This window comes from Heptranchias perlo, chromosome 6 (assembly GCF_035084215.1).
Source record: "Heptranchias perlo isolate sHepPer1 chromosome 6, sHepPer1.hap1, whole genome shotgun sequence".
NCBI lineage: Eukaryota > Metazoa > Chordata > Chondrichthyes > Hexanchiformes > Hexanchidae > Heptranchias > Heptranchias perlo.
Window position 1 is genome coordinate 43,020,103 of NC_090330.1, and position 26,743 is coordinate 43,046,845.

Consider the following 26,743-nt stretch of genomic DNA (forward strand, 5'->3'; position numbering starts at 1 on the left):
AATAATAATAGACACTGGACATAGAGTTTCACAGTAATCATTTACACATTATTTCAAATAAACCTGTAACAATTATGTCACAATCACTAATCCTCTTATGTGAATACCATCATGCATCAGTGACCTACAGCACACTAACAGTTGCTGTCTGTAATGACAGCTGCTGTGGCACAAAAACTGAACAAAAACAGGATACTTCAACCACCTCCCCACGGCCCCCCACCCCTCCTCACACACATACGTGAAAATAAACAATATATACTACAAATACAATAAAAATATTATACTAGGGACTGATTTTACAGTTGTAAGCAAATCTTGGGGTTCACATGATAATTATAAAATACTGGAGCTTCAGTCTCGATGGTTTATATCATCTGAACCCCTCAATTAGATTACTGCTTTATAATCACTTCCAGGTATCCATTATTTTTGAAACAAAGTTTCGCTTTGGAACAGTTTGAAAAATGCCTGGAACCAGATTTGCTGAAATATGTGACCTTGACATCTGACCCAAATCTTTGACCAACCATGCCCAAACTTTAATGGGTTCAAGAGCTCTGTGTTGAGTGATTGGCCTGTAATTACAGGCTTTGACTCTAAAAGTTGTTTTGTAAATATGCAAGCATGCATTACTCCATATAAAACCTTTGAGTACCGAATAACCTTTGCGAGTTTAAAATATTCATGTTTTCTTTGCAACGATCTTACTTCAAATTTTAAATGTGGAATATTATGGAGAATTAGAGGAATGTATGGAACAACAACATCTTTTTAATTAAGATTAAATGTTGAATAAACTGTTTAGCTTTTTTTATTTTTGGTGTAGAAATTCAATTACAATCCTCATTAGATTGTTCCCAGTTCTCTGTTGGCATGACTTTCACTAAGGATGTAGATTTAACTTTACTTTGATGTCTGACTGACAAAAGAAACACTGTTGAGTAGCTGGTGCTGTAAAGCTACGCTGTTCTCATACTGATTTGTACCTTACATATATTATGTAATACATAGGCAGTACAGTGAATAACTCTGCAGATCACCTGGAAGACCAGCCCTGTTATACCTTTAGCCATGCACAATAACTTTGGTTTACCTACCTGAAAACAATTCATATCATCTACAACTTGAATTTATTTATGTAAGAATGGTCATTAAACACCCTGAGGACAATTGTTTTCATTCAACTAAGCATGCAAACAATGATGTTTTAAGCATTTGAATTTCTTTACAACATTGTGTATATATTACATAAAATAAGAAATGTTAATAAGTGAGTTAATGGCAATCTGGAAGCCTGAAGGGCTCAGATAAAGTAAAAGACTCAAAATGTGCTATTGTGGCTTAAGGTACTACCTGATGATTGTGTAACTTTCTTATTTTTTTCACTTCTTGCTATTCTGTCTAGAATTTCAGCGCTAATGACCAGAAATATTAATTTGGCTATGACCAGTAATTACCACTGTTGCCAAGTGATTATTCATGGGGAAAACATAATGGACATGCATGCAATTGCACCATTCTAAAGTAAAATGAAAAGTAAAAGAGATTTACTAGTACTTACAGCTGTGGTAATATAGATTATATGATTGTGTAAGCAGTCCAAAAGGCTACACACGCATGTGTACATGTGCGATTACTTATTTTGATCAACCTGTATAATAATACATGAAACAACAGTAATATAATGCATTGAGTGGTAATTTGAATATGCATTTGTTTTGTTATCATTGACCTCTCCAAGTTATTATAACACACTGCCTGACATCACTGTAATGATACTGTGCCCAGAAATTTAAATCACCAAATCACTTCAACTGGAAGGGCTTATTTTCAAATATATTGACCAACAATTTAGGAACCCTATTTTTCTGTTGTATTTTTCCACTTTCATGTAACTTCATAATGCTTGGTTTGTGTAAGAAAAATACATTTGCGGTAGGTTTAAGTGGTGCAAAATGTATGCTAGAAATGTAGATGTTCCCACCGTGTTCACGAAACTTCAGATATTTCCAGTGTTGTAAACAAATGCTTTATGTTCTTCTTTGCCACCATAGGAGGACTGGTGTGATAAAGGTGCTGAGAGATTAAATGCTGCTCCACTCAAAAATAAATGAAGTAAATCAAACATTATGATAAGGTGTGGATTTAATTTATTCATCTGCCACACAGTCAACAAATGACCTATACATCTGAAAGACTAATGTTTTAATTGCTTTGTGTGTTGGAGGGTGTGTGCAAGAATTTTAATTTTATTCTTAAATTGCACAAAATATCATCATTCAGACATCAATGAAATGTGCTACACTTGCTTCCAGTGAACTCTTCACTGATATGATGCATTTTATCTTCTATTTAACCCAAATTCAATGGCCTAGAATTTGCTGCAGCTGGTCAATGAACGGCGCCCGCTGTAAGTTAGACTTGCCCTTGCCCGTTTAATTTCCATGAGATTTTGCACTGGAAGTTGCTGGAAATAGGAGATTGAAATGGTGTGCCGCCCTCTACAGGGCATCTGGGATCTGTGTGAACAGGGCAAACAACTGTGTATCTCCTTAACCAATCAGAATAAAGGATTGTGAAATGAACAGCGCAGAGTCTGAACCAGGAAGTGTAAGTTAGAACAGTGAATTCAGTGTCAAATCAGGTACAGAAATAGAAATAAAGGGAGGAAAAGAAAGATTGGATTAAGAGAGAGAGCAAAAAGAGACAGCAAGAAAAAGTTTTTAAAAATGTAATTTCAATTTAAAAAAAATCTCCAACAACAATTAAAACCTAAGGAATGAGACTCTACACTTGTAATAGTTATTTTTCAATGCCAGAGAGGTTGTTTGGCAGTAATTAACACTTATCATGCCATTAGAAAGGGTACTTAGACTGAAATGGACAAGCTCTAACTTTCTGTGGTGAGTTTAGTTTGTATTTACCTTGCTAATACAGGAACTTCACGCTGTTCAATGCATTTGAATGGTGAGTCAGACAGTGAGATGCTGTTTTCACAAAGCTAACGGCAGAGTGGCGCATCTCAGACAGCAACTTCTGGATTTTCATGTTTAACCTCGCATCTTCCCTCGCCTGAAGTTGCTGTGCGATTTGCACATAAATAATGGTGAGCACCGTTAGCCTCACCACTAGTTTGACAGCAAATTCTGGGCCAATAGATTGCAATTTAACTGCTGAATACCATAGATCAGGTGCTAATAATCAGGACTGCAAAAATGTGCAAAATATTGAAAAATAGCATGTTTGGATAGGGACGTGAGAGATCTGCAAAAACACATATGCATACTTTTAGTTCAAAACACACATGCTTTTCTAAAATCAGGTTCTGACTGATTCCTGGTCAGCTACTTTTCTTAAATCATTTAAGAATTGATGTGGAAGAAGTTGTTCAGTATACATAGAAGTCTTGATTTTTGTCCTCTGCGCTCAGAACGTATGACTGATTGAGTCGTCTGCAGGCGCCCTAATATGAAATATCACTATTGCTTCCAAATGACTGCTCCACCTCTCAAAACCAGCAATGCCACAAGTCAATATTGTTTGCCATGAAGGTGCTGGTGCTAGTTCTTGATGCTACCATCCTTTGAGCATCGTCATTCAGCAAAATAAAATATTTTATGTTGACCATGATGGATGGAGAGGGTAAAAGATGAGACTTTCTTCATTAAAACTATTAAAATTCACATTGCAAAGCATCTTCATAGGGAATCAAATAAAAATAGATGCATTTGTTTTGGTACCTTAAAGACAAATGTGAATGTCATAATTAAGTATTAATATAAGAAAGTTACTATGAGGCAAAGCACCTTTATAAACATAGCTTGAACAGAAAATAAATTATAAGATTAGTCGTTAAATATAATGCAATTAAAGCTATATTACTTCATAGTTTTTATTTTCCGTTACAAGAAATCTTAAGAATCCCAATGGCATCAGGTGGTGAAACACAGTTCAGTTCAGCCATGGAATGTTAAGACAGAGGATTCCATCCATGATCTGAACTACGTCATTGAGGATAGGTGCTGAACAGTGATCAGGCCACCCCAGATGGGAGGGAGGATAATCAGAGCATCATTCACCTCCTACAAACCAGTTATGGAGCCCCATTGATCGAGGCCTGGCAGCAGGCTACTCTCCCAGCCTTTGGCTAGTGATGGTATGGTTTCCAGTCACCAAGAAAAGGGAATATAGAAAATAATGAATACTTCACCAAAATAAGAAAAGAAAATAATGAGTTCCTGAAAATAAAACTGTTTGTAACGCTAGCCTACAAACATTAATATTGCTAACAGGAATGTCTAGGCTATGTGTTTTTGAAACAATAAAGTAGAATCACATTGATTTTACAAGTGTTAGCTTGGCTCAGTTAGTATGTTTTCACCTCTGAGTCAGAAGGATATGGGTTCTGAGCCCCACTCCCATACTTAAGCACATGATCTAAGCTGAAACCTCAGTTTAGGCCTGACAAAATGCTCTACTGTTAGAGATAGTGACCATCTTATGAGATGTTTAACTTGAGGCTTGATCAGGTGGATGATAAAGATCCCATGGCATTATTCAAAGAAGGGAGTTCTCCCTGTGTCCTGACCAATTTATCTACCAATGTCCTTATCTCAACTAACACCACTCAATTAAGAGCATCTCATTGTTCTTTGTAGGATTTTGATGTGTGAAAAACTGCAGTAACAACAGTCCTGCACTTCTAAGTAATTCACTTTGAGATGTGATAAGCCACTTTCTTTGTGGGTTAATCGAGTAACTGAGGAAAGAAAGACCTTTATCAGGTTCTCAGGACATCCCAATGTGCTTTACAGCAAATAACTTACATTTCAAGAGCAATCACTGCTGTTATGTAGGCAAATGTGGCAGTTAATTGATACAATTATTCTCCAACTACCAAAATTTAAACTGTTTCCCAATTCTTATTTTTTCAACCACTGACTATTAAAAGATTCTAGTTTTGTCTCCTATCTTCTGTAAGGCATTATCAAAACTATTGTTTCTACTAATTCTTCAGATTCCATCTATGATCATCTTACTATTTTTCACAATGATTTGTAAGGAAACCTATTTTCTATTGATAATATACATAGATAAAGCTACAGCCCAAGGTACGGAAGAGAACATATGTGTCATGAAGGTTAATGCAAACAGCAAACTCCTTTCTTAGTGTAATCAGATCAACTATTGGAGAACTTTTAGGAAATGCCAATGTTGTATAGCAAGAACTCTGAATTGTGCTGCAATTAAATTCTAGAGAACTATAAAACATCATTTGACACAATGGATCCTACCTTTATATAAGTGCCGAGAATGGATTGTTGTTGTGATAAATAGCTTCAAAGTATGGACTGGCCACATATGTGAGATTACATATTTTTACATTAAATGCTCCTTTTGTCTTCAAAAGTGCCAGAGATAAAGGCACAACACCTATAGTTTTTGAAATTTCTAGAACAGTGCCATTAACAAAAATGATCTGAATTCTTTGGCGTAGAAGATTTAAGAAGATTAAAATAAGAGCATTGGGCCTATCAAGTGTAACTAAATACATTTCTCTTAACTGCAGGATGAAACTTGTCCAAATTTAGTAGCTTAACATGTGTTTGTGTTTATCCTGAACAAAATTCCTTTTTTAGTTTCTCATACCTCAAATGAAACAATATCCCTTTATGCAAGCTGTATATCAAAAGGAACTAAACGAGGTCTGCAATTATACTGACCTGCAACTGGTAGCTGTAAAGCTGTACCTGGCTGTGATTTGCAATCTGCCTTTTAGAAGGGTGCTCTCTGCACATGTACATACAAGTATATGCAGGCCTCCACCTCTTCTGGTGATTATCTTAATTTTGGAGGAAATAATAATAGTCACAGTAACGAATGGGGTCAATATGATCAGTACCAGAATTTATAGATAGAATACATTCTGTTGACTTCGTTTTTCAGAAGCTGTTGTTAGGTTTATATCAGAATGGGATATCCCAGTTGACTGGCTAGGACTTTTCTCAGGATATTCTCAACAAATTTCCTAAAGATTCTTTTATCAGTGTTTCTTTTCTGGCCCATTGAGATAAGAACCGACAAGTCACTTCTGAAAGAACATTGAGCAAACAACCCCTTGGGGGAGAAACAAACATATGATCTGAAATGAGTTGGCCACTAAGGATGCAGGTCAGTCTGGTCTGGCAAGGAGATTTCCAAGACCACACCAGTCTGTAAAGAATATCCATGCAGAAGTAGTAGCAGCTAAAGTCAGGGGTGGGGTGATCACCTGAAAATTATGAAACTGGCTCTGTGACTAATTCTTCGCAAAACTTATTCAAAACAAACTGAAATATGGGCATTAGATAAGAGTGGCATAAGACAAATGTTTTGATCTTTGTACTGTTCTCCTTAAAGATTTTAGACCATGGAAATAATAAATGGACTGAACCAACTGTTTTGACTCAATGCTGGACATTCTGAGGATTGGGAAACTTAAATTTCTGGAATTTCTGTGTTTTCTTCCTGGAACAAGAAAAATTAAAAGATGGCATGATAGTGAAAAGATTTAACTGTTAATTGTTATTTTAGGTCCTCCCTTTAAGACACTATGATCTGCAAACACAAAGAAAATAGCAAATCCTTCTTGAATATAATGAAGTATGTGATAAAACAAGTAAGCCGTGGAACTAAAAAGGGCCATGCACAAAAAGAATAAATGGAAATAGCAGCCCTAACTTTTGAATGTGCAGTTGAAAGATAAATGGTCTGAACGACAGGATAACTGGCTGGTGTAGAGAGAGGTAACCCTAGACAGAAATAGGTGGTACTGTGAGGATAGAATGCAATATATCTCTAATGCGTTAGTGAGAGTGACCTTCTGGTATCCAATTCCCCAATAATTGGAAAAAGAGCAGGATAAAGGTGGTTATTCAAGAACAACAATGTACAGTAGTGGCTTAGTACAAGGAAACAGGTTGAGGTGTTGACAAATGTATCTGATGAAGAATGTGAGGAAAATAGTGAAATAGAGGAAAATAGGAGCTTACCTAGAGATTGAAAATGAGGGGCTGAGTCCAACAGGTCCAGCTCTGATTGCTTGACACAATTTGTTCTTTCACTGAGAACAAATTTGTTGGGGTGATTCCCAGGCTTTGGCAAGAAAGGTTTGTTGACTGCTTGAAGACCCTGAAAGGAAGTTCATGATATGGGCAGTGTATATAGGCAAACTCTCAGCCATTAAAAAAGGGAGGGCAACCAGTTCAACACATAATTGAAGGCATGTAACACACAAATTACTCTCTGACAATCTTATTTTTATATCTCACTATCAAAAAGACATTTCAATGCCTATTTTCTCTCTAATGCTCCTGAATTTACAATATACTGTATATAATTAAGACTCAGATTTGAATCATTTTTTTCTGGGGGTGGTTGATGGCTTTCTTCAAAGTAAGGGATGTCAGTACCAGGGAATGGAAAATAGTACCCGGTGTCGGTGTCAAAATATTACCTGATCGGGAACAGTGTGGGTTAGATGCAGAATAAATCCCCATTCCTTTGCCTTAGTAATGTGCTTTAACCCCAAACTCAGAAGAGAGTGCTCCCTATTGCATCAGTGTGAGTTTTCCATCACCTGGGTGAACTTGTCAATTTCTACTAAACTATCAGCAGTTTTGTTCTGTGAAGCCACACCTCACCAGATCTCCCAGAAATGTCTCACAGTGCTTCACATACAATTAATTATTTTGGAACAGTCACTATTATATAGGGAGGTGCAGCAGCCATTCTGCAACAACAGGACCACACACCAATGAAATGAATGACCAGTTAATCTGTTTTTAGTGGTGTTGGTAAGGGAAAAATGTTGGTTAGGACACCGGGAAAGCTCCCAGTGCTTCTTTGAATAATGCCAAGAAGTCTTTAGCGCCAACCTAAACCACTGAAATAGGCAGATGGGGCATCAGTTTACAGTCAGATGTGTACCAGGGCACCTCCAACTAGGATGACACCCCCTCAGTACTGCATTGGGGTGTCAGCCTACAGTACTCAAGCCATAGACCTGGGCTCCATATAGCTAAACGATACAGTGTGCTTGCCTACGATGCCATCCAACCCGTTCAGATTTGAATGTATCCAAATTTAGATGCCCAGTAGCTTCTATATTGCAAGATAGAAAGGTTTCAAATATATCTTGAGTATTCTATCTACCTCCATATGATAAGAGTATATAGAAATGTTCCTTCGTTTCTCAGCACACCAGAGATTTACACCGGTTTGCACTTTGGACTAAATAAACGGGGTACCGTTGATTCAGGAGTCACGTAACACTAGATGGCGCTAAAGACTTTGGAAATTAGATTTTGAGGATCATCTCTTCCTTCTCCAGTTAGACAAATGTGAATTGGATATATTTGGGAAAATATTACATTTAAGAACCGAAATTTTTGTGTGCATTAGATGGCAGTGATATCTGAAATTTAAAATAAAATTCTAGCAGTTGATTAATCTGCACTGTCGTAATGTTAGAATTCTACCAGCATTAACGAAGGTTAGTTTGACCATTCAGTTTAAACAAAATCTCAGTTTAATGCAGTTGTTAATTACACACATTTACTAAATTTATCTTTGAAATAGAAAAACATTCTGTTTTGAAACAAACTTATATCTGAGAGAATTTGCTATATTCAAAAACGTGATGTAAAACCATAATATATTTTTAAGTTTCCAATAAAGTCTAAACATGAGCAAAAATGTTTAAAAATAAATGCGTTTTCTAAACTTTTTATTGGCAATTCACACAGTCAGTTAGCAAATTAAATAATGATTAAAATAGTTTATATTTCGAATATTCGTCAATATTGTATAATCAGTAATATTTATCCCTCGAATTGGATATTTAAGTCTTTAGTCCTATTTTTCTAGCTTGTCTTTTTTGTAAGCAGTTGCTCCAAACACGGCAAACCTCCCATGTGCCTCTGGGGACTAGTTTAGTAAGTGAGACCAGACTAGATCGTTAAGGATGATTGATGGGTCTGAATTTGCATTCGTATGTATGGGATCAAGCCAAACAAGAAGGAATTGGTATGATGAAGAAGAAACGCTGCGAAAAGCACTCGTATCCACACTGTCCGAGATACTGCAATTGCCAAATATAAATGCATACCTTTAAGGATAAATCTGCAATTCTAGCGCGTTCTCCTTTAAGAATTCACTCTTCCCGTATGAATATTTAAAGCTATACTCACTGCATAGATGACGTTTGCGAAAATTTAAACAGGACTGGCGTTAACATCGAAATAATACAGTTTCACTTGACAATATATACAGGAAAGATTTACATTTGTTTTTTTTGTTTTTGCTACGACTTCCGACTTCATCTTGCATAATATTAATTAGAGTCTTCTGTCCAGTGTCCCCGCTCCTTTCTAGTTTAAACAGATTTGTCGTTTCCATAACAAAGCAGAAACCCCTTCTTTCTGCAAGATTTCCAAAGACCTGTTGTAGACTTTGAGTGCCCGTTTAAATAAAGCAAACAGAATTTTCAGCCGGTCTGCGTTATATGCAAGGGTGGTAACTCTCCCGTTTTAATTTGTTAGGGCATTTGTTGTAAAAGGTTGGATGATTGGGAAATCTGCTAAAACATTTCAAAGTCCGCAGATCTGCTGCTCTTGTGCTCGGAGCAGCCCGGCAATCGGTGAGTCAAAAGAAGCGATCAACTACATGCCCGGACTGTTTCATTTTTAATTTGTTTTTATTTTTCAATCTATTTAACTCGCCATGTAATTACCGGAAAGGCTGAGGGTAGAAAGATTAGTCTCGGTTTAGCGCCTGGCCTGCTTAAAACTGCAGCATCGCTGGTTATTGTTTAATGTGGAAATGATCGCCTGTAGAATCTCACCCACTTCAATGTCCTTCCCTGGAATGAACGGGATAACTACAAGACGTGTGTTTTACACACATACACTCTAACTGTATTATACATTTTGAGTTTTCCAATATCTATTCTGTTGCGATAACAGGTCTGTTGTTTATTTGACCGCCAAGCTGTGACATTAAACCTTCCAATGTCATTTTCTTGGGGTCTGTAATTTTTATTTCATTTTTAAAAATTGTTTTTTTTTGTTCAATCATTCCTGGTAACTCTGAATGCTCAGATTATCAGCAAGGGTTTCTCTTCGAGTTCTGGGTCTGCACTTTTATAGAAATTTGAGGCGAAAGGGCCTCATTAGAGACTTGTCACAAGAAAGTATGTTTAATCGTGGTGGAATTGAAGGAAGCCCCCATGTCGTTCAGATAAAAACCCTTTGCAATTAATCGAAACGTTTATATGGACGCTTTGAATTGGCGCCGATCTGAAGTGTGCTGTGCTTGTTATTGGTAAGAAGCACGATTGGATTGGACCTGTGAATGTATTAATGCACTGTAATTTTCCCATACAGACCATGCATTTTATATTCAAAGTAAAGTGCACCATCTGAAAGGCCTATAAGACTTCAGATCAGAAATTTCTGTTATGTTATTGGTCGGGCTGTACGAATATATATATTAAGTTGCTCGCCTTTAACAGGGAAAAGTTAGATTAAATTAGACAAGATACGTTTTATTTTAAAATCAGACCTTAGCATTAAAGCTGATTAAAAAGTTAAAATCTCGCTACGCTCATAATGTGTTCAAATCTGTTTCCTTCATAACTGTATTTTGCTTCGAATAAAATTATATAGTGCTTTGATTTGTGATACCGATCAGTTTAGTTTTTCTTAATTCATGTTTTTGTCTATAGTTTTTCTGACGACGTGTGAGAAGATAAGACGTAAAAAATCAATAAGGCGAATGAAAGAAATCCCGTTTGTACTGTGATGATTTCTTTCACCTAATATGGTGCTAAAAACCAAAAAATAGGTTAGGACTCATGTCCGTTCGAGGTGTTTTATTCCATTTTTAAAGTGACAGGATACGCACAAAACGAAACTTTCCGAATCGTACGTAAAACTTTTCCTTGGACTTTCCTTAACATACATTTAAATGACAGAGTCTCAATTTCGTTCTGGTTGTTTTATGATTTATTTTCAATTTATTTCTTCTAAAATAAATTAAAAAGAATCAAAACGGACGCTTCGAGCTCAATGTTTCCGTTTAAAATGTAGTCTATACATACGGACTAAATAATGTGCTGACTTTCAGTTTTAATACAGGATGTAACACTGAAATATTTTTTATAGAGAGACCATTGCTAAAGAGTGAAAGTGGACAAAATGTGCCCTCGGAGCAGTTAAATGGGATCAGTGTCAAGCTCTACCGAAGGGGCCAACTGCAGAAAGACGGTCACCATGGCACCAGATAAACATGGAATCTCTGAAATCCCTCGGGTTTACCCACAGATCGGAGTCCAGAAGAACCCTTTATTGCACATGATTCTACATTTTGATCATCAAGTATTTATCAGACTGGGATCTATCGAGGGATCGCTTGAGAAACGGTGGTCACGAAAAGTTGTCCACACTGCAGAGATCAGTGAGCAGGTCACTAAAGATCTATTGGCCAATAATGTGACTCCAGACTATTAGACATCTGTAAGAAGGTCATTTTCAGGAATTCTCTCTTTCTCCTCGTTAGGCGTGTCAAATCACACAATTTAGTGAGTTGATGATTTTGAGTTGTTCTCGTCATGTTTCCGAAAAGGTTCCAAATTATTAAAAGCTCCAGCGATGCATGATTCTGAGCTTTAATGTCCCTCCGTTACTTCTATACTATTTTTTAAATTACACGAAATTCAGGCATTTCACTACGGAAATGAACCAGTAAAGCATTAGAACAGAGATTTTCGCACCTAGCAGCCAAACGTGTCTTTTTGTTTTAGGCTGACGAAAAAAGTTTTGTGGTTTGGTAACCTTGCTCGCAGTTTTTATTTCTGACACTTGCCAATTTCAGATTTGCCCTGGAGTGTTCTTCCAAGTCACTTTCTGACAAGGAGGTACTGGGAGGTCATGTGACATTCTGACAGGTCACAGTGAGAGCTGATGAATATAGGCAGTCCCGAGTCCCTTGTCAGCCATTCGCTGGTCACTCTGAAATAGTGAGGGATCTTGGGATTTGTAGTCTGTAAGATGAAAACCGGTGTAATTGGCATCCACTAGAGTCTGACACAAGAAACTTTTACAGTCATTGAATTGAAAAATGACCTCGCTTGCGTCGGGTGGTTTTGATGCCACAGCTATAGGATAAATAGCAGGCGTGAGAGGTTTTCTTTAAGTGAGTATTTTAATTATAAAACAAAGTGAAATTCGAAGTCAGTATCACAAAAAGGCAAAACATGAAAGCAGATCTCAAGCATTGCCAGTATTTTACATGTGATATCATTTAAAGTGACCATATTCTCCTTGGGTGTTGTTTCCTACAAACACCTTGAAAACTGTCTGCTATAAATCTCTGGGGATTGCCATCAATCAGTGGAGATCTACTGAACAGGAGCTATGTTGTTTAATCATCAGAGATCCACCGGTAACGATCAGCCGCTGGTGTCAGAGCCCGCAATCTCCACCAGATCTATTCTAATCCCCACTCATCGATTTGTAGGGTTTCGCCTGAATTCTGCACTGAATTCCTTCAGCTCTAAGTCAATCAGTCTTTCACAGTCTACCCGAAATCTCATAGCAGATAATCTAAAAATCGTGACCAACACTAATCTTCTGACACTGGTTTGTTGTAGGCTTTTAAATATTTAATTTATGTGTCCCCGTCGCATATAATTGGAATATTTCTTTCCGGATTGCTCGTCTTTTGATTACATGGTGTACAAGAATGTCACCGATACAAATAGTTAACACTTATAAACGACACTTTAACAATAAAAAACATAGTAAATAGAGTAAATGCAACTTTCTTATCAGCAAACCTAACAGATCTAAACATTGACACGAAACGCTCTTTAATATGAGTATCTATTTACCTATAAATGTGTATAATCTATCTATTTATCTGTGTGAAAAGTGTGTGCCGTTTTGACGGAAGGTTTTACATGTTGAGGGCCGTATTTGGTTTGGACAATCAGCGTCTATTACATCTTTAATTCGCTTGTTTCTCTGGTCCCTCACTGTGTGTTTATTTTGCACAGGTGCCGTAAACTGCTGGACAGTTATCAAAGACCGCATGAAGCCAGAAATCCACACAGCTACTCAAAGATTTCGATAAACAACTCGCTACAAATCGCTAACGAATCGCCCATGCGATTATGAGAACTTCATAAACTTTAAGGTGACTGGTAAACCCTAACGTATACTAGACTATATAATATAGGATTTTTAAAAAAGACAATAGTTCGTGTGTGTTCTTATACTGAATGTCTGTTCAAGGACAACAATCCTTAGAAAGAGAATTTGACATTTAATCTGTTTGAGGTAGAGGGGTCTGTGCTCCTGGTCAGTGAGAAATACTTCCTTGCTCTGTCAGTGGTGAATGTTATGGATGTGTGCTAAAGAGTGAAGATAGGCTTGATGCTACCGACAGCCCTGTCATTCAGTTCACTCTCCGCTCCATGTCCAATGGAGCTGCTGCAGTGTCAGACATGGGTGCTGACAAATGTATCAGGTGAATGGGTAATCTTGCTTCTATGTGAAAGATCGACTTATAGAAACGCCTCAAATTTGCAATGTAAACCAGAAAAGTGGTGCATTTGCAGAATTTTGTTTTGCGAGAGGGTGGGGGGTATTTTTGTACAATGAAGGGTATATACATATATTCCTACACAGTATATGTTGTGGCTGGGCTTCTGCGTTTCTGGTTGCTGTGAAGTATTGTTTTACTGCTATTGACAGCACGCATCTTGAATGATGGACAGTAGAGTTGCTGCAAATTCGTGAGCCAATTGCACCGTAGCAATTACATTTGCACACTTCCCAATTTTGCATGTTTTATATCGATCCTTTACAATTCTTTCAACGTCCGTGTAAAAAAAGCAGCTGAATCCCCTATGACCATTTAATGGTGAAAAACAGTCCTTCCCTATTTGTATACAACACTGATTGTCGGCCGGTATATTTACCAACTGCAGAGCTTTGCACGAACTGCTTCAGCACGCTACAAAATGCTGTATGTTAATATAAATCCCTCTGCATTTATCCCCACATTGCAAGCACGCCGTAATAAATAGAATACACGTCTTGCTTGACCTTTGACAAGATTTAAAGACTCGGGAGGAAAATCCTCGCGACTTTGCTGTCGCACCGACATTACCCATATGTTAAAAGTGAAAGTAATGTACTGCTGTTTGAAATGATGGGAAGCGGGCCCGGAATGGACGCTGCCAAGCGCCTGCAGAAAACAGCCGCTAGCATTTTGTGAGCGTGTCCCCATCAATCACCTCTCCGGATCGAAAGGGATTTTTTTTAGGTTGAAACTATACTATGCCTACGTCATAACACCGGCGTATTCCAAATGAAAGCATGCAGGGGCGGGAGATTTAAAGGAAAACACGCGGAGGGATGTATTTGCATGGCTGATACGTTTGATGCGTCCTTGTGTGGTAAAGCGAGGAGTTGAAAGTGTCGCTGTGCATCTGTCCAGGGCACCGCAAACTGATGGGTCACTACCAGCTGATGGGTCACTACCAGCTGATGGCCAAAACGAATGCAGAATTAAAACTCCGGGATATCTGCAAATGTTGAATGGACAACACGTGATCAAGGCTGACGTGGACACTTACTGGGGTGGGAGGAATAGAACCTAAAGGACATGCACTTTAATACATTAAATTTGAAACAAGATTGAAAACAGGACAAGGACTTTAACGTGATCCCGTCGTCACCGTAGCCAGCTTTATTATTGCAAAACCAGGGACTGACTTACTTTGCACCTTGCATCACAGACACATGCTTTCCTCCAACTGCCTGCCCTGTGGTTAAAAAGTCCCCGGTTGAATACTTTCGGGAGATGGGGTGGGGACATTCAGCTAAACAATGCCACTGTGCGACTTAATTCATAGCGCACTGCGATATGAAGCTTCAAAATCTTTTACCTGTATTTTCCCAATTAGTCTTTAAAGTTTCCAGCCAGCCATTAATAGCTTAACATATTTGACCGCCACCAGGATTAGTTTTACACTGGTGCGCAGATATACTATAGACTGAATGAATAAACATAAACTGGATGATTGTTTCAGAGTAGAAACAAAGACGTTGTATTTTAAAATGAGTAAGAAACACAAGCACAGTCAGGTATGATCGGTGTGGATAATGTGCATCAATAAGATGCGAGTAAGGTTGAGGGTTCACAGACAAACATTGCAACATCACGTTTACTTAATACATTCGCCAAATCATTCACGTGCGATATTCGCAAGTTTTGCATTGAAAATATTTCTTGTTCTACGTCTAAAACATATTTCGGACTTTAGCTTACGTTGCGGATGAATACAGTTTTCAAGTGAAACGACGCTATGCGATCCCACAAGTCCGTGTTCAGATTCCATGTCCTGCTTTGAACTCACACTTTTTGCATTGAATTCGAAAAATTCGTATTTTCCACTAAGGACAGTAAAACAACGAAGTAAAACGAGGCAGTAACTTTAGCTATAGACAGATGGAAATCGTAAACATAAACATTACAAACTTGAATGTATGACATGTCCCTAGACATTGCACGACGAGTTTGTCGGCTGCCACCAATATGATGAATGTACTATTATTATATATTAATAATAATTTAAATACTATTAAGATAACTGCAATTTAAATTTCTTTTTTTGCCATTTTGCCAGTTACCGCATTCCATAGCAATGAGCAGTCTGCATGATAACTGGCATCACAGCCCATTGGACAAGTGGTAGCTGGGTGAATGTGGCCAGCACAACGTACCACATTATCCAGATATTACTTGGATGGTGCATTTCCAATAGATCCCTCTAGACTGCTTTTAAATAATTAGTTATACGTTGTTTAATGACGTTGCTCCTCAGTGTGCTTCTGTGTTTTCTTATCATTGTTCCACCACAATTTCAAATAAAATTCAAAATAAGTTTATCTATCTTAAGTCACTAAACATCAGAATTCTTTAAAACAGTTTTATAAATGTACTGTGATTGGTATTTATGCCCTTACTAAAAAAAAATCCTCTTACATCTGACTAATAATCCATTGAACGCTAATCAAGTTAATACAGTTTAAACTTTACACTCAACAGCAGGGGGCAGCAATACGCACGAACACGCCTGAAGGTGTTTCCAATACTGTACTGTAAAACAATAAGAACAATGGCTGAGGTGAGTGTGGGGCTGGGTGGTGAATGGATTAGCAACTCTTCTTCCAACTGCAGGACTAGAGATCGAATCAAGCACAGAGTGATGGGATGAAAGTTTCTTCTCTGATCAGTGTGAAAGTCCTTCTTGAAATGATTTTGAACAGACTCGGTCTAATTCTTAGTGCCTTCAAATCAAACAACAACTCTCAGTGGTTCAACGCAGATTGACTCCAAATTGAAAACCTCATTCTGAGGATGTAAAGGATGGCGCCTTTGGCTAGTCCAATAACTGACCAAAAGTACCGACTTCCTTCATCTGTTTAGAACCGCTGTCTTACGAAAATGGTGAAAAGTCTACCGTTGAATTATGTGAGCGCGTTTTGTGTAAAATACAGCTTCAGTCACGGTGTCACACTTCGGATACTGCTGTAGTATTTAGATAAATCACCTTTAGCTTACAGATCATAAATATCATATGACAAAATGCAATCAAACAATACGAAACATTTTAATCACCTTTGAAGACTGCAATGTTAATATATTGATTAAAAGTGAAAGGATTGCCAACCACTGTGTGTACAGTTTCTTTGTATTTTGTTGCTGGTTATTTGCAGATATATCTACAGTAACTACGTCAATGTGAAAATAACACACTTTTAAGCGCTGATCTGACTGTAGCTTGCTCCTACAATCTAACACCACTTTTATATTATTTCAGCTAACGTTACCTATGGTGCTTCATCTTATCTTCAGTGTATTATCACAACAATAACCCCCCAAAGCTCAAAATACTCATGGAATTTCACAAAAACTACAAAATGTTAAGTTAACATTCCCTACACACTGCAATTAATGGACAATGACGGATAGCTGGGAGTCAGTAAAATGGCTGTAGCCTAATGCCTCAATTCATAGATTGTTTATGAATTGTTCTTGGTGACAGTGCTGTAACACAGCCTGTTGGTGTATCACACAGTCAGGTATCACGTCAAACATACTTGTATATCTCTAGAAACTCACTCCAGAGTGGCACTAACAGAGTCTTAGGAAAGGGTCACATGCTTGTATTCTTAGGGAATGCTGGATGAGACAGGAATTCTAAAAAGAGTGGGATAATAATATATAATACAATTTCCACACTATATATATGTTCCCTACGCTGTGTGTAATACTGTTCCCATTACAATGTATAAAGTCATTCCCTGAAGTGTACATAATATCGTTCCTCGCAGTAGATCGAACTCCATTGCCTACTCTATACAATAATTTCGCACACTTCATGTGTCGTTTCCAGACTGCATATATTAGTTTCCAACACGGCATTTTCCATTTCTCACATTGTATAATACCAACCCAGCACAGTATATAATATCGCTCCACATATTAAATGTAACACAGTTTCCCACACTATACAATATGGTATCTTATAATCTATGTAATAGCATTCACAATCCTATATATAACCTTACTATATATAATTCCGCCCGCCACTTACGTAACACCATTACCCAGACTAAATGCATACTGTTCGTCATAGATTATATACGATTCCCCATGCCATATATACGACCATACCCACGTTATACATTATAAAATCCCTCACTATATATAATACATTGTCTACACTGTAAATACCATTCTCTACATAGTCTCTACAATGTAGACCATTCCTCATGCTATATATATAAATTATTACACTGTATGTGATGCAGTTCCTCACACTATATAAAACCATTTGTCATACTATATATAAAACCGTTCCCCGTATAATGTATAACACAGTTCCCAGAGTATATATAAGAACTTTCCCTTCATTAGATATACTATTCTCCACACCATCTGTAACACATTTCCGCACACGATATATCATATCACGTCCCACACTACATATATCATTCCCCACGCTATTTATAATACTCCAGGTGAACATTTTCGGTCGGATTGCTAGGAATCTGATGGCAAATACTTTGTATAATTTAATAAGGCTATTGTAGATGGGTACCACATGTTGTTGGGGCCACAGAAAACTATAGGAATCGATCATAACAGGTGGTACTGCGATGCACACACACACCCACAGTAACGCTGGTATATCGCTTCAATCTCCTATATCTCATCCGCGTTGCTGTATAGAGGGCATAGAAAAATGAATGGTAAGTTCTCCTCAGGTGATTGGTGCTTCCTAGTAGACGTCCTAGATCAGTGAGAGAGCTGGCAGAGGCCCAAGGGCAGAACACCTATTTGCGTTTTCGGCTGCAGGTGAGCCAAGGGAGATGGAACAAAACAGACGGATTGATACTTTCACATAACACACAAAGTATCATAGCAGTGACACAATTAGACCGCACAGTTCGAGTATGTTATGTACCATCCAATGCCCGTGAAAATGAATATCCTCGCGAAGACTGCAGCTAAACACATTTTATCGTCGATAACATATCCATAGCGAAAACTCTCCCTTAAATATAATAAAGGTGTAATTTTATTTTTTAAATATTATAACACAGGATTTATGATACAGTATTAGTAGAACGCATCAATCCAAAGAATAACACATTCACAATTTGATTTTTCGTATGTTACTTGGCAGTATTTAATTTTAGAAATATCACTAGGACACACCATGTACGTATCTTTTAATGTTCGGTTCCAATGAAGCATTGGTAGAGGTCGGCGATGGTGCCACCACCCTCCTCCCCCCCATCTTCCAAGTCACAGAATGGACATAACGCTGAGAACCAAGAAAGGAGAAAGGGAAGGGAAGGGAATAACTCAAAAAGGGACAATCTCAAAAACTAAATATATTAAATTTTGTATTAAATTGGGTTAAACCATTCCATTATATAATTGAACTGAGGTGTTAAATGGGACTAGCTAAAGAACAGTAAGCTGCGATGAAGCCCAGTCTCACTATTATCAACTATTCGACGTCAGTCATCGATTGAATAAGGATTATGAGCTGCTACCATCGCAAGTCACCAGCTATGTTCTTCCACATACAAGTGAAAACTATTTCCTACTTCAAAATAAGATTGACGTTCTTCTACAACAAATATTGTGCATTTTTCAGGATACGATTAGTCCCTTAGACCATAGAATCAATCTTCAGTGTAGACACCACCGACGATCATTTCTCGAACTAGTAAGAGTTTTATTGCTGCCCACTGTATTCAATATTTGTAGTGTATTGATGCCAAGAAAATAGACACTAGTGTTTGTTTTACACGCTGGAGTCTGTGTAATCACTTACCTGACCCAAGCATAGAGTTCCAATATATAATTCCCATTATGTAGTGGTTCCAGCAGGATTGTGCTTATATCCAAGCACAATGTTGGTCGCAATATAATATTTATTGGCAACTAGTTCTGCATTTGTAAGGATTTACCTGGACTTGATGGCTCTCGTAACTCGTCCGTATAATGGAGTGAGTTATCGCCTGGCGAGCCCATTGCTGCTAAGACAATTAGCAGAGATGCTGAGAGGTTTTTTTAAAATATAAAGCCTGACGTTGCAGCTTAGCCTGCCACCTTCCAGGTCTAAGTTTGGTTTTCATTGTGAATCAGTTTTAAGATCACAGGACTGTCATTTTATGTGGCAAAAGAGACTAACGAAGAACGTATTAACTATTGGTCTCCAACATCACCCAACAAGCTGTTACCCACCTGTCGCATTATCCTGGCCCTGTATCTGTAGAAACCTCTATAAACATAATGCTGCAAATCTACTCAGTCAGCATCCATCCTCATTTGATATCCTGTTTTAATGTATTGTGCTATCATCGAAAGTTACGTTAAACTTGTATAGAACTTTGGTTAGACCACACTTGGAGCACTGTGCACAGTTCTGATCTCTAAAAAGGATATAGAGGCATTGGAGAGAGTGCAAAAAAGGATTCACAAGGATGAAAGCAGAACTGAGAGGATATACTTATCAGCAAAGGCTGAACAGGCTGGGGCTCTTTTCTCTAGAAAAGAGAAAGCTGAGGGGTGACCCATTTGAGATCTTTAAGATGATGAAGGGGTTCGATAGGGTAGATGTAGAGAAAATGTTTCCATTGTGAGGGAGTCCAAAAATAGAGGTCATAAATATAAAATAGTCACCAATAAATCCAATAGAGAATTCAGGAGAAACCTCTCTACCCAAAGAGTGGTAAGAATGTGGAATGCGCTACCACAAGGAGTAATTGAGGCAAATAGCATATGTGCATTTAAGGGGAAGCTGGATGAGCACATGAGGGAGAAAGGAATAGAAATGTATGCTGATAGAGGTTAGATGAAGTAGGGAGGGAGGAGGCTCCTGTGGAGCATAAACGCTGGCGTAGACCAGTTGGGCAGAATGGCCTGTTTCTGTGCTGTAGTTTCGATGTAATTCGATGTAGCTTCACTACATATAAAAAAAAACAAATCTGAACACGGTTGAGGACCACCTAGGTTATTCATTTCTGCAGAAAAGTGCCGACATGCCCCTACGTGCCAGTTACTGCTTTACGGGCCTATAGGAAAGTGTAGACACCCCAAGCAACCGCGAATCTGCATGGATGTTATGTAAAAACATGGTATCTGTTGCAACTCATTCTAAAAAAAATCAAGTCTTATTAAGAGACTTGCGTGTTGTAAAATCCCCCGGCTCCCGAAAGGTGTGGCCATCTTTTTGACGATGGTACACAGATATTTTACTTCAGGCTGTAGGAGTGACCATTATAATAAACCATAATGCGTTCAGCATGTGGCTGAGTACGGTAACAAACTATCAGTAAGCCTTGTAACCACTGAAGTTGAATTCTATTGTTCACAACAGCAGTCGATACTTGTGTTCCACTGTTCCACACACCAAACGCCATTCACATCGGGAAGCTGATTTGACATTTTTTCTAAGAAAATTATATTTAAACGTTCTTACAATATTCAAAGCCATTTTAATGGAAAGAGAATACCAAATAGTTGTTGAAGGGTTGATCCTTGGTATCACTGCCTACTGATCTTCGGCTAGTATTAAAGTATTTGTTAGGCTTCTGAAATGAGCCAGGTTTTAACAATGCACATAAGGCAATTATAAACAATTTTACAACACCAAGTTGTAAAATTGTTTACAATTGTCAACCCCAGTCCATCACCGGCATCTCCACATCATAAGGCAATTAGGCATTTCTCCCGGGTATGTACTTCTCAAATAATCTCATTGAGCATAAACTCTTCAATTGAAAAGTTACCTGCGGTGTTCAAGGAGTTTCATTTCTTCTAAAAGTTTTAGTAGATTTGCTACCACTATTTTTATTACTTACAGTAAGGTAGTGTAATATGGATAGGAAGCAAAGATGTTGGTTGATTTAAAAGCACTGCCCGAACGCAGTGTGCGCCGCCTACCATCTGTACGGTGCACGGGTTGAATTTGCAGCACAGTTTAAAGCCTAGAGAGTATTAGCCAAGGTAAGCTCAGATGTAGAAGCTGGTTACTGGGTGGGCTTAACTCAGTTCTTCCTCTACTTGCATGTGCTGTAATTTGGTACACACGGGCTAAACAGTGGCTGTGTGATTCGGTGGGACACGTAATTGAGTTAAAAATGCAAAAAATATGGACTCGCGGGCTCACGTCCTAATTATTGGCAGTGACCAATGATATTTAATTTCCATAAATACTAACCTTTGAGGATTCTAAGACTTCTCTCATTTTAAAAAGGACAGATTTCCTTAAAAAAAACTACACATATATTCTCTTAATTCTAATGCGCTGAATACTAGCAAGCAAGATGAAGGAAATGTGCGGAACTATGGCACATTTTTTAATTAGTAGAATATTATTGGGGAAATAACTTTGTAATTGAGATACATAGTTACAAGTGAAGCTCTCGAAGGAATGCAGCAATGGCTTCTTTCCACAGCTTATAGTTTAGATGCACAGTACATGTAGGCAAAATCGAGAGCACAGCATACAAAACTTTTTGTTTTCTTTGCATGCCCTAGCGATGATGCTTCACGAATATAATTTTATAATCGAAAAGATATAAAGACAATCAATACACTGCATTTTGTTAGCGCTGACAGAATTGTTAATAAGATTTTGTGGACTGTGATGATGGCAGAATGAAAGATCCCTGTATATTTAAAATACTGTTAAAATCATATTATATGGGCCAAGTAGGCTTACACTATCACAGACTGGAAATACTTCCGATTCAAACGCAGAGGAACAGCAGTGACTGCAATATCCCAATTTGCCTCCTCTGAATTCCTTGTAAAAAAAACTATTTTTTCCAAACAAGTGTTGGGGTATTCAAGAACGACCATCTCTGCTCACCTCATTCCTACTCTAGAGGGTTCTGAAATTTACTGTGCGACTTATGCGATCTATGGGGCATGATTCGCCAGATTCGAAGTAACTCTGAAATGTACTTCAAAATTGCACATACCTGTTCAGCTCAGACCTAACCAACCATATGGTGCCATCTGAAATTCTGCGGCAGGATATAATGCAGCTATAGCAAAGGGCATCTGTTGTTCATTGTGAAGAGCAATCTAAGAAAAAGTGTGCTGTTAAGCATCTGTCCAAGCATTTCAGACCCTGTTATGCCCAATGCCACAACAAAACCAAGATATAGAACTTTCTCTGTTAACTATATGTACGTGCAAGTTGCTGCACATTGCATCCATACTCGTATTCATGAGCATGTCTCATAGTTTTGTGCTTAAGGTTCGTGCATACTCTGTCCTACTGATTATGTGTTGCACACATGCATGTCGAACCGTATATTTATTCATATGATTATATGCCTGGTGGTGTGCATGCGGCTATATGCATGCATTTCGTACCACATCACCATTTATATGTACATGATTATGAGTACCACAGGCACATAATTACAGGCCTCGTATTTTTTGATGGGGAATTGTGTTGTTGACTCCTTTGGTCTGGTAGTCAATTCAGTTCTAGATTACCTTAACCATGTTGACAAAGATTAACCTCACAACAGTTCATGCGTATACACAAAACACAAATACTACGAACAGTAAGCATATTGAGTTCACCTACTTGATCAGTTTAAGAACAATACTTTTGCTGGTCAACGGATTCCATAATGCTCGACACAATCGTTATTATCAGGTTTTAATTATCACTAACATTAATATTTATTTTAACATAAGCAGTGTCATTACAAATAATACACCAATCTGATTATTTTAACTTCAGGATCCAACTTTTAGTGCATATTGAATAGTTTAGTGCACACCATTTAATAGATCTGAGAATATATAAGTAATTAGGAGAACACCAACAGTAATTACCCGTTTTCCGTGTATAATCTTTCAGTGACCATAAATCAAATTTTTCATTTTCACCAGTCAATAAAAGCTGGAGAAAATATTCTTTCTTTCAGTTTTTCATTGTCGTAAGAAATACTATTTATGTTTAAGTTAACTTAACATCTGAAAGTATCCTGGAGACATTTAATAGCAATATTTTTATGGTATAATTTGTATATGAGGTGTATGGTTGAAAAGGTTAATCCGCCCCGGAGCTTGTTTGATGTTTCAAATACTATCTCGACCCCCCACCCTCCACATCCTCTATTCTGTTACGGTTGTCTTTCTCGCTAGAATTGCTTAACTTTGCCATCCTTGTCCTCCGTGTACCAATTCTTCTCACTGGGCTCCACGTCGACGGGCATCGGAGTTAACCGCGAGTAAAACAGCAAATAATGGAATACCCACAAAACATGTATGCAAAATATTCCCATTATTTTTATTGCATCGCAGCGATCAGCAACCTCGCCATCTAACTAGTAATAGTAAAAAAAAGGTTGATGTAACTTTGGATTTGACAGAATCAATAATTTAGCTTATAAAGTTCCAATAAATATTTGGTCAAAGTTTTCAAATACAATTAAAATAAGATAGTAAAATAATATGAAACATAAATATTTAAGCGTGTTTTACGTGCATGTACCAACCTTTTTACTGTACTTTTTTCAGTGATCATTTGTGAGGTCAAGTTGACCAGTTTGCAAACAGTCCAGCAGTAACCGGTTTGTGATGTGTGCAATTAAGGAAACATTAAGTTTTTTTTTACATACGTAGCATTTTGTTTTTGGAAACCACACATACCTACATGAAACCAAAAAGCCAACGATGCGGTTTTGTGTAACTAGCAGGCAGAAACTCTATAAACTGCATCAGTGTTGTGAGATAGACTGTTAATTTAAGCAGCAGCGTCCAGAAGCACATCTTCAAGGTCTGTAATAAAGTCTGTATAAAGTCAATTTGTCTCCCCTCTGGATGCAACAGTGCACTTTTGAACAAAGAACTCCCTACCTTTGTGGAGCTACGCGGGAATCTTTTGAGACTCGGCTGATCCCACACGGGTCACCGGATTAATTCGTTAAAAACTCCGATATTTTTCTTTAAGCTATTTTGTGTGAGTGTAATTGTACTGTATCATTTCAGGCCTGGATCGATTACATTGCCTCTACTAATAATTACTTTCGGACGGTAAAGATCCAAGTACGAACATGCAGTATTTTAACAATCGGACCATCAGGACAGTGAGCATTCCTGGCGATAAAACGAAAAGCCCAAACAATCGTGAACTTCTGTGTACACTTTGATAATATTCAAAATGGAATAGGCTGCCACACTAAGGCAGTATCTAGCTGCCTCCTGGCAGTAATTTAACTATCCAATCTATGCACAATCATGCCTTGGTTCTAACATGTCCGAGCCTTCAACAACACGAGCTATGCACTTTTAATAAAATTCTACCTTGAATGTGGCAAATTAAATAAAGATCTTTAAAAAAGGCTTTGTAAACTTTTGGCGCGGGCTTCTGTAATCAGTCAGAAACTAGCTGTTAAGTAACGGTAAGGAAAAGCAAATAAGAAGTTGCAAGTCAGGAATTAAAAAGCAGCCTGCATAGTATAGTCATCATAAACAGAACACTATCACTTTAAGTGTCTTGTTTTGAAGCCCCACAGTGTTATATGGAGGTTTATAACAACACTCGGATACAGGCCCGAAGTGAAAACGTTTCCCCAGCAGATGGAGTGACCTGTTCAATTACTACCCAGTCTGGCCAAGCACACGCTTCGTTTTCACCAGTTAATCCGCAACACTTTGCATGGGAAACCTTCTAATGCAACCTGCATCGCATAGCACGAAATAACCATAGAAAACGACTCTATCTGAATTCATCAAGTATCACAGAAATCACTGCCTTAAGAGAAACAGAATAACCAGATCTCTAAAGTTGTGCGAGCTGATTATGTATCAGTTTAAAAAAAACATTCCTTAATTTTATCCATGCTGATAACCATCGATAGTTTTTTTGTATTGAATCGTCACGATCCATTTTTAAAAAAGAAATCTAATGCTAGATGAGTTCATTTTATTACCAATGGTTTGACATGCTACTCAATAGTGTAGTGTAATCGAGCAGAATCCAATTGTACTCCCTACAACATCTCCCCTATGAATGACAATTAAAACTTTATTTGGTTCCCAAGTTCTAAACACATCTCTAACAATGAATTAAAATACATTGTCTACCCACAGTCATGTGAATCTGGCAAACTGTCGTTCTATTATTGTTCTCCCAATAAATAATATAAAAATGCACTTTATTTCAACTTCGTTTGAATTTAGTTGCCAAGCAACCGGTGTTAGCTAATCGATCCGAGAAATGTGATTTTTTCCCCCCAAAAGGCTGCTGCGTTTCAGTGAATGGTCGACACCAGGAGAACAACTTGTAGGATGGGCAGCATCTGCCTTACGTGCAAGGCAGTCGGGGCTCTCGGCAATCTGCCGCAAAATCCCTTGCAATACGCCAGCAGCGGCTGAGACAGACACCCCAATTCTAGGCCCCCTTTCATGTTGCAAGAACACAAACCATGTTAAGTTGACAGTGTTGCAACATTCTGTCAGAGACATTTGCTTTTTTGCCTGTATTTTGGAGTATGCACCCATAAAAAAGTAGATTGGACGGACAAACCTGTGTATTACAATGTTGTTTTTCAAATGGGGGGGGGGGGGGGGGCGTGGGTCGGGTGAGGGTTGTGGCAGCTGAAACTGCAGCTTTTTTTTGCAATGGGAAAGGGGCAGGCTCAGCAGCATGGAAGCACTTCGACTTGAGCCAAGATGGGTTTCTATTGCAATTACAATACAGATCAGTTTTACAAAGATCCAAATATACACCTATGCGTAAACGTGACTCTCTCTGCACTACATATCGTCCCCAACAGAGTCTTATTAGATTTGATAAATCTACTATAGAAAAAGAACTTCACGTAAAATACCACTGCGTCATGTGGATCCACCTTTCAGTGCTCAACATTAAAATTGAATACACCTTTAAAGATGAAATCCGTTTAATCGCAATGTGTAGTAAGCAGATCCCTCACAGCACTAGGTATGCATACTCTGTATTTTAAAACTTCATAATAATTAAGATCAATTATGGGAGCACGCCGTGGTCAATCTCGCTTACTCAAGCTTTAAAAACTATTGTTTCACAATGTATTCTGCCACTGACGTGTAA

General features: G+C 38.0%; 1 long non-coding RNA gene across 2 annotated transcripts in view; it reads left to right on the top strand.

The window, feature by feature from the left end:
* Window positions 1–9,320: 9,320 nt before the first annotated feature.
* The window catches only part of LOC137322947 (uncharacterized), a 97,464-nt gene continuing 80,041 nt past the window's right edge, over window positions 9,321–26,743 (top strand). The window contains exons 1-3 of one of the 2 annotated variants that reach the window (XR_010963258.1): window positions 9,321–9,682; window positions 11,208–11,558; window positions 13,100–13,239. This is a non-coding gene — a long non-coding RNA (uncharacterized lncRNA). The remainder of the gene's footprint in view (window positions 9,683–11,207; window positions 11,559–13,099; window positions 13,240–26,743) is intronic. The other variant, XR_010963259.1, reaches the window with a different exon arrangement.